Raw genomic sequence first — 12983 nt, forward strand, 5'->3', positions numbered from 1 at the left:
GGATGACCAGTGGGACCGTGCCCTGATTCAAAAATTCAGTGAGTTGGAGGTGCTGAAGCAAAAAGTGTTACAACCATACCCGGTCTCCCCTATTCGTAAATCACCAAAATGCAAGTTATTATTTTGTTATCACAGAATGAAAATGAAGATACAGTTTTTTATTGTTCTGATTCAATCTCATTTCATTACTAGTTAGTTTAACATACCCGTCCAACTTCCTTTGCATTAAATCATCTCTTTGGTTTGAAGATGTATTGTTACTGATGTCAAATGAAGCTTTACTCTAAAAGAAAAAAGACTCAAAAAGTAATTTATTTTCATTTCAGGGCTTTTGAGTTTCATGGTTGAATGCTCCATGGTTTAGCACTCTGAGCTCATCCCTCCTGTCAGTATTTCCTTTCCTTTTTCTGTTTCACCTGGATTCACCTTCTCGAAAATCTATCCTAAAGGAGAGGGGGAAATTTTTTTGTTTTCCTTTTTTTTTTTTTTTTTTAAAAATTATTATTATTATTATTATTATTATTATTATTATTATTATTATTATTATTATTTAGTGAAGGATTCCCAAGAAAGAAGAGGCTCGACTCGGAGCTTTCCCGACACTCTTTATTTTGCGCTAATTTTTTTTTCTACTCTGTGAAGGAAAAACTGCCGAGTATATTCCGACTCCTAATGAAGTGGGGAGTCGCGAGTGACGTCAGGTCCCATTAAGCCTGACAGACCTCTGATTGGATCGCTGGGGGCTTTTAAAGGAGCAGGCAGCAATGCGCCTGAGGGTTAGTACTCTCCTCCTGAAGCAGCGCGCCTCTCCGGCTCTCCTCCTGTCTGAGCGGAGCGGCGGACGGACCAGTGGAGCCGGACTCATGGAGACCAGGTGAGACTTATGGCAACCTATGTTTTACCTGGAGGATAGGAGTAAAGTGAGAGGAGGAGTGAAGTGAGGGGTCGTGAGAGAAGAAGGCGCTGTGCTCTTCAGGAGCCGGCGAACGGCAGCGAGAGATAGCTTCTTCTTCTTCTTCTTCTTCTTCTTCTTGTAATTCTTTACACTTGTAGAAGCCGACTTCAGAGAAAACTGGTATTTATGTCTCATTCTCCTCTCTCTTGCTCCCTGCTGGTCTAGGTGTGATGCTGATGATGAGGACTCAGCGGTCCGGACTGACTCATAGGAGATCAACAGGTATGTGATCCGCTCCAGAGTTACGATCAGGTGGGCAGGCAGCCTTGCAAGCTGCTCTCAGAGTATTAAAAAGCTAAACCCTCACACTCAGTTTTCACATATAAAGATATCAAATGAACAGGATTTATATGAAAATATGTTTTTGTCTTTTTTTTTTAATTTTTTTTATTTTATTTCCATCTATTTTTATTTTGTTAATTTCTGGCTTTGTTCTTCTTGGTCCTTGATGGATTGCAGGAGTCCCAAGTCCCACATCCTGTTTAGGCTCCACAGAGTGAAATGACAACAGCTCAATGCTGAACCCTGGTAGTGAATCAATATCCTGCTTGTGTCTTCTACGTTAGACACACAAGAGCTGGTAATAGAAACAGAGACAGGAGCACAAGACGCTGAGTGGTGTTTTCAGGAGTGAGAAACGATTGCTGCCTAAGTGAATAAGAATTCAGAGCGTCCACAACCCCCTTAAAACTGTCACACTGTGCTGGTTTTTGTTGTTTGTAGCTTGTGGTGATCATATAGTGGTTTCAGCACCACAGAGGCGGACAGCTCCTCAGCTGAGGGTAAAAGGAGACATGAATCTGATGGAGATGTTAGGAATGTTATCATGATAGAATAACACGGGTTGGAAGTGTGTCCAAGAAGAGCCAAAGGAGGCTTGTGGTAACAGCATGACAAGTGTGAAGGCCAAGATGTTTCATGCATATTACTCATTTCTGACCACAGACCAAATTATCCCGGGTGAGTCGCCTCGGGATTCGTCACCTCAGCGACAGGCCGTCGTCTCCTGGCTGGGTCGTAGGTGTCAAAAGTGGAATCTGGAGCGCCGCCAGAATTTCCTTCTTCACTCCCCCCACCATTATATGAGCCTGTTTGTGGAGGGAAGGGGTGGGGTGTTATGTGATCTGAGGCTCACACGGATACACCCACATGTACACAACCGAACACGTACACACACATGCACCAAATGGTGTGTAACAGCACATGCAATCTGTAGCCATGAGAGAAATTCAGTGCTAACAGGTGTTCAAACAGGCCGCTCGGTGCGTCCGTCCAATTATTGCAATTAGATGCTGCCTGGTTACCACTTCATGATGTACAACTGCTATGAAGGTGTGTGTGTGTGAGTGTGTGTGTGTGAGAAAGAAGGAGAAGAAAAAAAGAGGTAGCATTAGAGAGAAAACAGCAGGACAGAAGTGCCCTCCAGTGAATCTTTGGTGATGATGAGATTGTTGCGATCTGTGGAGGAATATTGCGGTGAGTAAACACGCTGTGACTGCCTGATCCCTTCCTGCCCTGAGTCATTATCAGAGCAGCAGAGCGTCTGGAAGCAGGCGGCAAGCTCTCATTTCAAACCCAAAAGCAGGGTCCAGCTTAATCAGAGAGTAAAGAGCACTTTAGTTTCCACAGAGCACATTTAATGTTGTGAATTTTCCTGGACACTGAGTAAATATCTCAATGTATCAAACCCAAATTTTGGACATGAGAAGTTGAACTCCTGAAGACCTGGATGTTCCTGCTGAAACGTGTCGTGTAGTTGTAATTAAATAACAGAAATGTGTTTGCAGCCTTGATTTAAAGTCGTGAAACATATTGAAGGAAATATCATTTTGTCTTTGGAGCAGGAAGTGTGTGATGAGAGGCCGGTGTGACCCGTCATTATGAGGGACGTCTTGATTTGATGTCTGATTGAGCTGTCCAACGTTGCAGAGAGCAGAGGGCAATCACAGCTGCCGGGCTCTTATCACCGAGCAAGGAGGAGAAAGAAAGATAACAGGGTGCCATAAAGTGGGACAGCAAAGAGTGACATCTGAGCGCGCGCATGTGTGTGTGTGTGAGTGTGTGTGTGTCCACAGGTGAGGCTACGTGTGTCGTATTCAGCAGGAAATGTTTGTGGCAGCTGTCGGCCTTGTTTGAACAGCAATCACAATCAGCCCCAGCAGCAGCAGCAGCCGAGCGTGTGGTTGTGACAGTGCTGGTGGGAGTCTTCTCTTCCGTCTCACCCCCACTCTTCATCCTCCACCTTCTGCTCCTCCTCCTCCTGCACTTGGTTCCTCACTGCTTTGACTCTGTCCAGTTTACTCTTTCTTCTGATCGTCTCCTTTCTCCTCGGCTGAACTAAGTGACGTTGTGTTAGCTCCACCTGGGCGCAGACTGATTCTCCACCCAACAGCAAAATACTTCAAAGAGTCAGTGAAACCTGATAATCTCCTTTAGTTCATAACTTCTTTATTTAAACTATTTATCTTCAATTATTTATTTTTTTCAGCTCTTTTTTTTTTGTTCTGGGGATGTAAAATACAATCAGCCCACGATCCAATTTGAATCACAATTTTCTTGTTTAGGATAAAAGTCTCTAACTGTTTAAAATGAATTCAAAATGCAAAATATTATTCCTACATTTCCATCTCAGACAAGACAAGAGTTACAAAATTAAAGTTTCTGTTTTATTTTCCTCATAAACAAAGTAATACTTTTTCGTGTTGTATTGTGTTTTTGTCAATACCTTGCAAAAAAAAAAAACTAGTTTGAACTGAAGGAGAGCAAAAAAAATAAAAAATAAAATAAACTATACAGTCAAATGTAAATAGCGCACTCTACTGTTAAAAAATAGCATCGCAACACAAGTTTTATCACATCGATTGAAATCTGCACTTATCAGTGTTGATTTTCTGGTAATGTACCCTGACATCTGTAGTTAATACATAAGCTACACAAACATAAATAATACTCAATGTGGCCATGGCTTGGAATTATAATAGTTAATGATTAATTATGAAGAAAACAGAAATGAAAAACATTTGGAACTGAAATAAAAATAAAAGCAAAGCATTGCAGAAAAAAAGATAAATAGATAAATGTCAACCACTGTACTGTGAGTTTTTACATAACTAACCACAATGAACAAAAGTTTTAGAGAAAATATTTCTAAACTTCCTGTTTCAAACAGACCTAACAATCAGGACAGCTGGCAGGCTGCCATCCTGTGGTTTAGCCCTGATCTCGCTAGCAAACATTAGCCCCAACCCCAGCATCCTCTAATATCCATATGGAGAGTTTAAAGCTGTAATTAATAATAATAATAATAATAATAATAATAATAATAATAATAATAATAATAATAATGATAATAATAATAATAATAATAATAATAATAATAATAATGATAATGATAATAATAATAATAATAATAATAATAAAACTAATAATAATAATAATAATAATAATAATAATAATAATAATAATAAAACTAATAATAATAATAATAATAACAATAATAATAAAAATAATAAATACATGAATAAGTAAATAAACAAATAATAAAACATTTTATTTAGAAGCTCAAGGTTGCTTTGCAGTCGGTAAAAAAAAACACATTTAAAGGGAGACAGTCAGAAATACAACCAACATACAAACAAAAAGCTGTGTGAATGTTATCAGTGAGGAGGCTGACTGTTACTGTCACTGTATATTTGGTCAAAGTCTGATGGTAAATCCTAACTGATTATTTCAGGTGGAGATGCACAGGAAAATCTCTTCTTTAAAAAAAGAGCAGAAAACATAAGGGTGGGTTGCTGACTTTTAACAAGATAATAAAAGCTTCAGGAAATAAATGTGATTTGAGTGATGGGGAAGGTACCTGATAAATTACATTAAAAAGGTAAAAACAGTGTATAGACAGAAAAATGTGAGTCATGTTTTTTAAACTTATCAGAATAAAAAAACTATAATGATTTAACATTAAAATATGATCTAAAAAGAACATCTCACTGTTATATGAATGACTAAAACCAGAATGTTGAACACTGTGTTACAAATAGTTTGACTGAAGCTCCAGTGTGTTTATCACTGAAGTGTTTCAGGTTGTCAGGATGGAGCCAGCCTCAGTCATTGTAGCTTGTGATTGAATCCACACAGCTCGTTTCACATTTTACTTTAATATAAATCTAAAAAGTCACATGCAGTATCAAACCAATGTAGATATGTAAAATTAACATTATTTAATCTGAATCCTGCCCCTAACTAGGTATTCCATAAAACAAAAAAGACTAAAACTAATTCTGAAACTCATCAAAACTACATTTTTAAACTATATTAAGACTAAGCTTTTTTTTTTTTTTTTTTAGAATAGAATACTTAACTGGAAAAGATGCTTTAAAACTAATCTAAACTAAACTTAAAATGGAGCATAGCCGCCTAGTGGTCTAGGTTTCACTCTATGAGGTTTGCTCTTGTGTGGGTAGCCCAGGTTCAGATCCAGCCTGTGGCCTCTCTCCAGTATGTCACTCCCCACTCTTGTTTCCTGCTCTATACACTGTGCTCTCTTCTATCCAATAAAAGGCATGAAAAATAAACTACACTTAAAATGAATTTATAGGCTGCTAATGTAAAAGAGAGAAAAGTAACATCTGAATGCTTTTTTGTGAGCTCTTTCTTTCAGTGATTTCTGTAAAATCAGTCTCTCAGTGGGGTCAAACCTCCTTGTTCCATCATCACAGACTGATGAAATCAAAGCTCACCTGTCCCTCAGGTGTCTCTGATCCCAGATGATCAGTGGTCAGTTTTCTGCAGTGTTACGTTCTGCGTAAACATCAGCAAACTCTGCTTCTGACCAAGGAACATGTTCTCCATTAGGGGGTAATATGGGGAAATTTTGTCAGGATGTTTTTATGTCAGGATCAGGATCTTCATTTTTAGACCCCATTTCTGATCTTGCGTTCTGAACTATTTCCATCCACCAGTTTTTGTTTTTTTCTGCTCCATTTTCATAACCTTAGCCTGATCTTGTGTCCTCTGTTTTGTTTTTGTTTTTTTTTTAACTTTCACATATAGGTTACATATAGTGAGATGTTACTAGATTGACTTTGGTTTAGTTGTTGACCATGACAGAAAAAAGTTCAACTTGAAAAGAAAATCCCACTTTTAGAAATAAAAATATAAACTTGTGTTCAAAATTTAAAGTAAATCTGAGAGTCTGAAAAAAACATCTGTAATCAAAACTTGAAGGTGATAAGTGTATTCATACCTCTATTTCATTTGAATCCAGAAATATTCATTGCAAAAGGAAAAATATATATCTTTTTTTTAATCAGTATTTCCATTTTCTTCCTTCAATCATCCAAACACTTGAGAGGTATCTCTGTTTGAACCACCAGCTCAAAATTTTATTGTGAGTTAGGTTATGTTGGCTTTTTTTCTCCTCTCTTTGTAAAGAGATAAGATATCACGTGTGCCCCGCAAAAAAAAAAAATAAAAAAAATAATAATAATAATTTAATTAAAAGAAAAAAATACTAAGCAAGTGTTTATGTCTTAGTTCCAGTAAAAAATTGTCTTTGATTTAATATGAGCCACGTTTTTCTAAAAAGTCCAGAAAAATGTCTTATTTCAAGATTTTAAAAGAGAAAAATGTCACTGGTGTTTCTTGTAAAGAGCAAAACAGAATCTGCTAATGAAATGAGACAAATTGACTTGTTTAGATTCTTGAATTAAGACATTTTTATTTTGAGACATTTGATAAGCTAGTTTCTTTTACCTCATTTGCAGATTTTCTCTTACTCGTTTCAAAGAATTCAGGCATCCTTTAGTTTTTCATTATTTTGAAATGAGACTTTTTTGGACTTGTCAGGTGAATGTGGCACAAAGTCTATGAAGACTGTTTTATGGTTAAACTAAGACATAAACACTCATTTGGATTCTTGCAGTGAGTGTATTGTATCTAATCTCTCCTTTATTTCACTCTGTCCCCTCATCTTCTCCTCCACTGCCGCTCCTCCGACAGCCTCCTCCGACCCTCCTGCTCTCTTTTCCAGCTTAATTTGTTGGTCTTTCTTTTCCCTCTCTCTGCTTTGACTAAATCCGTTGTTTGAGGTGGCCTTTTCGTTCATTGGAGGAGGCAGGGAGGAGGACAGGGGGCAGGGGTGGGGGTGGGCTGTCTCTTCAGGCTGTTTGAGGATGGATAAAAAACATCGGTGGCTGAGGGCACGGGTCTCCTGAAGCAACAGGGTTTAGATTGAGCCTGTTGTTCTGGCCCTACAAAGACCTGATCTGGGAATACATCCTGCCCTCTTACGACCAAGTAGTCATGATCAAACTGGTGAAAGGAAAAGGGTTTTATTAGAAACAGCAGCAGAAAGAATGGAGTAGACAAAGGAAGAATTATTAATTCACAGAGATGAAAAACAGAGTTTGGGTTTCATCTGTAGCTTGGGACTCGTAAAACAAGAAGAAAGGATGGAAATGTTCGTGTTGGTCTTTTTCCACCTTCTCTTTTTCATAGAATTGTTTTCTTTGTGAAATTTGATTTATAAAGTTATAAAGTGAAATAATTCAAAGGTCAGCTTTCAGGTGACCTGACAGGTGGTAGGCAGCTTGTTGATGAGTGATTGGAGAAAAACAGCGTTAGACTAACTGTGCTAAAACAAGAATTCACTAATGAGCAGTAGACCAACGAGAAGGAGCCATCTGCTGCTGGAAATGACCTGTGGCCTGTCGACAGGTTGAAGTGAATCCGTAGCTGATTAAATCTTCATACCTGACGTCTCGAACCTCTGCTGCAGGACGTAGAAATGAAGCACACAGAGTGTCAAACGATCGTCAGGATCATACTCCCTGCTGTTTTTCTCTGGCTGAGAGGCTTCAGGGTGTGAAAGGCAGAGCCTTCAAAGACGCCACTGTTCAGTCTGATCTGTTTGGTTCCTGCGCTGGTTGAGTCATGATTGGTTGGTGGAATAAAAGATGACGCCGTCTGTCCGTCTGTCTGTTCTCTGACAGACGACAACATCTGAGCTGTCAGGCTCGCTCCTCGGCACTGTGATGACAAAGTGTTCAACAAAGGATTGTCAGGGTTAGGGCTGTACACATTAATGCAGATTTTATCACCATGCATAAAAACTGAAAGGTGATACACTGTGTGTTATTGTGTTGCTATGGGGAGGAAAACCAGCAGCGTGCAGCAACTGTAGCACATGAAATTCAGAGACGTCAATCCGAACCTGAAGCCTTGTTGTTGTCACTTTTAGTGTTTGACTCACTTTCATTTTGTTTTTATTTTTTTTTTATTTTTTGAATTATTCTTTTAAAGATAACTTTTCATGACAACAGACTCCATTTCAAAGTAAAATTATCATTTCAATAACCGATGTGATCAATCCACATGCTTCTTTAAAAGTCTGAAAAAGGTCTAACTTTTATATTTTTGCATGTTGATGATCCAGAATTTAAAATTAATTTATCAGCGCAAAAATATGCAATTTCTTAAGAATCTACGAATCTGTGGTTGGGTGGATTTTCTCAGGAGAACATGAATCCATTTACACCACCTACACTAATGATGTAGTACAAAGTCTAGAAATGCAAAGCAGGGTCTGTTTTTCTTTTTCTTAAAGAGAATGATTCCTTGGATTTATTTTGTAGTACATCTGAGTTCACAAAGTTTGATTGCTGTCACCTTACAAACAATGGTGCTTCGTAACTACATATAAATACATTTCCTTGTCGCTTTGGATCCTCACAAAAGTTGTCTTGGACAAAGACAAGTAGAGTTTAAAAGAAGATCTGCTCAAACAAGCACACCTTGGTAAGAGTTGTGTCTTCGGTGTGTGATGGTGCTCATGGGAAACTGAGTCTTTATCCTGAAAAAACACAACAGTCTGTCCACAGGTTTGACTGCAATCAACACCAAGCAGACAGTTTTACAGAGGCTTTAGTGTTAGGCAGTGTTTACCAGAACAGCATCGACCTCATCAGTTCAAAGGGCTGTGCTTGTTTTTACAAATAAAACTACAGACTAATTGTCATATTTTACGGGTCTGGTCCTGTGACTTACAGTCAGGTGCCACTTAGATATATAAAAATCAAAATGTTTTTAAAGACTCTCCGCCAGAGCAAATGAGTGGAGTGGAGCAGTGAGGATTTCCGCTCCGTCGCCTAAAGGTGTACGCCTCTGTCGCTTCATGTTCAAAGGCCTGCCTGTCATGTTCCACAGAACAGGAAACATAAAAGGAGGTGGAGGACACAAATGCAGCTAACTAAAAAGATTGCTATGATAACTGAACTCAAAAATTGAAAACTCTAAAACCAAAACTATTTCAAAATCCCAAAAACAAAACAAAAGCTCTTGGAAACTGACCCAAAAAAGCACTGGAATACATAGAGACATGTGACACAGAACACAGAATATACACAGCCGTGTATTTGGGAAACTGCATATATTTTTATACCTGTAGGCCTGTCATCCACACAAAAACACAGCTTCACATTCAGCCTCAGGTTCAGCCTCTGAAAATGGTTCTTTTTGAAAACTCCGGTCAAAGTGAAGATTTTGGTAACTCTGGTTTCATGGTTTTATGTAGACACATAAAACAGAGTTTACGGTTTTCAAACGTCACAGCTGAATGACAGGGGCTCATCCTGATTGGCTGGTACAGATTCTATGTCAGGAAAACACTGACAACATGGGTTTGACATGTCTCCAGCCACACTTCTCAGCGGAATTTGTCGGCTGTGTGCAGATAAAAGTATTTTTAAAAACAAACCAGGGGGGGATATTCATTTTTGAAAATACCTGGCTACATGTGGACATGGCCTTAAAAGACATAGGAACAATTAACACAGGTGTCAAACAAGACACAGGTGAAACACATGAGGGGCAATCACACAGGAGGGAAACATAAGTCCAGGAAGGAAAACACAAAAAACACAGGAATACTTAAGACAGTGACAAGATGGATCCAAAACACAGAAACATTAAGGATAAACATATATGACAAGAACCAAATCAAATTACAAGGAAAAAGAAATACAGACAAAAACAGGAAACACAGAAAACACACAAGAATAACTAAGACCAACACAAGAATCACAAAGAATAACCAAGAAACTAAGGATAAACAAAAAAATCCTAACTCCATAACTGCATAACCCAAAACCAGACCATCTCACTACCATGCTACATCCATTTAACATGTTCTGATCCTGATTCTGGGGTTGTGACATTGCTTTTCCCTACTCTTTTTTCTGCTACAGTAAGAGTGCATGTGTGTGTGTATGTGTGCATTTGTTTGTGTACGCTGTTTGCGTCACCACAGAGCTTTGCCGTGCAAGATACAGAAACCAGAGAAAAGCTATGACTGTGCTACAGCTCTGCTCTGAAGCCTAATGGAAAACTGGCTCCTTCTCGTGTAGGCATGTGCTCACACATATGAGCACATGAACCTGGCCAACCAACGTATGGCATTTTGCAGTGTTTCCACCAACTAATCCTGTGGCAGACCCCACAAGTAACCAAGGCTAGCAATCCCACTTTTTGGGACCCTTCTGTAGGGGTGCCAGACTGAACTGATCCTACACTGCAGTCCAATGATTGGTTGAAACGGGGCTAAAGTTTTTTTCTTCTTCATTTATTGACTGGTGTGACTTATACTCCGGAGCGACTTATAGTCCAGAAAATTTGTTACTTAAATCAAAATGACAGATTTCTCATGCTCCACATCAGAACATACATGTAGTGCTCTGTATGTTCTGGTGTGTAGTGATGGGTGTTATATGAAGCAGACTGCCACATGCAGCCTCACATCCTAAGATTAGCAGCTCTGTGGAGTGAGCTGCGCCGTCTGACCTCATCCAGTCTGAAAAAACAGCCTCACGTGTATGTTTTATTTTTAAATAAATGACTACTTTCACATTTTCCTTTCCCAAGTCGAGCTGAGCTCTCCATCAGGGAGGAGAACCACTTCCTCATCCACCTGCACACCGTGAGCATCAGCCGTCTTGTGTGTTTCCTGTGTGTGTCATGTGCTGTGTTGGTGCTGGGAGAGAAGGGATGTGTGGAGATGATCTGCTGCCTCACTTTGAACATCCTGGTGATGAAGTGTTCCTTGCAGCGTAGCTACATGTTAAGTTTGTTTTTATCTCTGTGAGCACGTGCAGATGAGCTCCTCTAGCTTAACCTGTTCCCTGTCAGTGTAGAAGTAAGGATGTATGTGTGTTTGTGTGTTTCCCGATGTGGATTCTTCCAATCCAAGGCCACTCAATAGCACCGCATGGATCCATCCTATAAACAGGTTACCATGGTAACCAGGGCCACTTATCACAGAGGGTCCCAGCAGATCAAACAGGTGTGCATCCTGATGATGTCGCTCCTCCAGCTCCACTGTTGCTAGGAACCCTTGTAGCACACAACTCACAGGTGCTTGTTGCCGGCAGAGGAAACCAGCAGGAATGCATAATCACTGCCCTGTGTGTGTGTGTGTGTGTGTGTGTGTGTGTGTGTGTGTGTGTGTGTGTGTGTGTGTGTGTGTGTGTGTGTGTGTGTGTGTGTGTGTGTGTGTGTGTGCCCTTGGGAGAACAATGGTCTTCATTTTTATTATTTTTAGATAGAGTGCCTGGCTGCCTCTAGTTTCTGAACTGAAACAGGTTTTCTATAGACCAGCTCTGAGTTTGTAAACAGTTACAGCTGTACGCTCATTTTGGCAACAGAAATCTTATGAGCCACATTGATTAAGTGACGTGAGGGTGTTGACCACCGTGAAACACATTTTTTACCTCAATAACACTAATTTGATGGATGGTTGTTAGTGGAGAAATCCAGCGTATAGGAGCTTTAAGTCACTCGACGTTATGTCTGCTTTATCTGTGGACACTCTCCAGACTGTGAAATATGAAGACATGAACTTTTTCTAAACAAACTAAAAAACCTCCTAAACCAAAGACCAGCACACAGACCGCTAAGTCTGAGATCTGGGTCATAATGAAAAATCCAGAAAAATATGTCTGCACCGAATCTCTCAGAATACCAATGGGTTTGTATTTTTCAAAATGTGTTAATAGTTTGATGATATGGCGTAGTTTTACTTTGATTATAAAACCTGTTTCTGTTAATCATAGTTTATAGGGTCCCTTATTATTTATTCTCCATAGTGAGCCCATATTTAGTCATAACCTTGGCTCCAAACCAACCTTATCATTAAACACACAAAATAGTTTGAGTTTGACTTTATTTATTTTCATACTGTCAAAAAGATAAAACATTTAGTACGGTCCTGATTTTCACAAAAAAAAAAAAAAAAAAAAAAAAAGTATTTTCTATTTCAACTCTCATTCCCCTTATTTTCTTAGCATTTCAGATTTGTTAATATTTTTAAAGATATACTTTGACTTTGCCCCTTTGGTGTCCTTTCCAGATTATTGCATAAATTTATCCCTCTTACTGGGATTTTTTATTTTTTTAAATTACAAATCATTTTTCATTATAACACACTAAACATTAAAGAAACTGGATTTGGAACACCAGCAGTTACATTTTTTATTTGTGGTGTCATTGTTAGGCTTGTTTCTGAAAAAAAAAAAATTATATATATATATATATATATATATATATATATATATATATATATATATATATGTATATATATATATATATATATATATATATATATATATATATATATAATTACTTATTACTCCCTGACAGCAGTTATATGTTACACAACAGAGTAAATGGTTTTCTTTACATACCACAAAATTGGTAACACTGTTCTTTTGTTTAGTAGATGAAATAGTCTTAGGCTATTGATCTTATTTACATGACAAGATGTAATTCTGTCCCTTCAGTGTTGTATGTTCACAGTTGTCCTTTGCTCTCTGTGTCGTGCCTGGAAGGGTTCTCCCGGAGAAACACACATGTGACAAAAACACGTGCTTATACACACACAGAAGAGCATGCTCCATTTATTGTCAGGAAAACCAAAAATTGAAAAAATAAACGTCTCCCAGCACAATCTTGATGCACAAGATGCACACTTGATCTC

At 38.5% G+C, this 12983-nt stretch overlaps 1 long non-coding RNA gene across 1 annotated transcript in view; it reads left to right on the top strand.

Moving 5' to 3' along the window:
- Positions 1 to 783: 783 nt before the first annotated feature.
- The window catches only part of LOC141796009 (uncharacterized), a 38965-nt gene continuing 26765 nt past the window's right edge, over positions 784 to 12983 (top strand). Inside the window, exons 1-2 of the long non-coding RNA XR_012598858.1 lie at positions 784 to 874; positions 1121 to 1177. This is a non-coding gene — a long non-coding RNA (uncharacterized LOC141796009). The remainder of the gene's footprint in view (positions 875 to 1120; positions 1178 to 12983) is intronic.

This window comes from Halichoeres trimaculatus, unplaced genomic scaffold, assembly GCF_033239565.1.
Source record: "Halichoeres trimaculatus isolate MK-OKI-2021-1 unplaced genomic scaffold, fHalTri1.1 fHalTri1_scaffold_10, whole genome shotgun sequence".
In the NCBI taxonomy this organism is placed as follows: domain Eukaryota; kingdom Metazoa; phylum Chordata; class Actinopteri; order Labriformes; family Labridae; genus Halichoeres; species Halichoeres trimaculatus.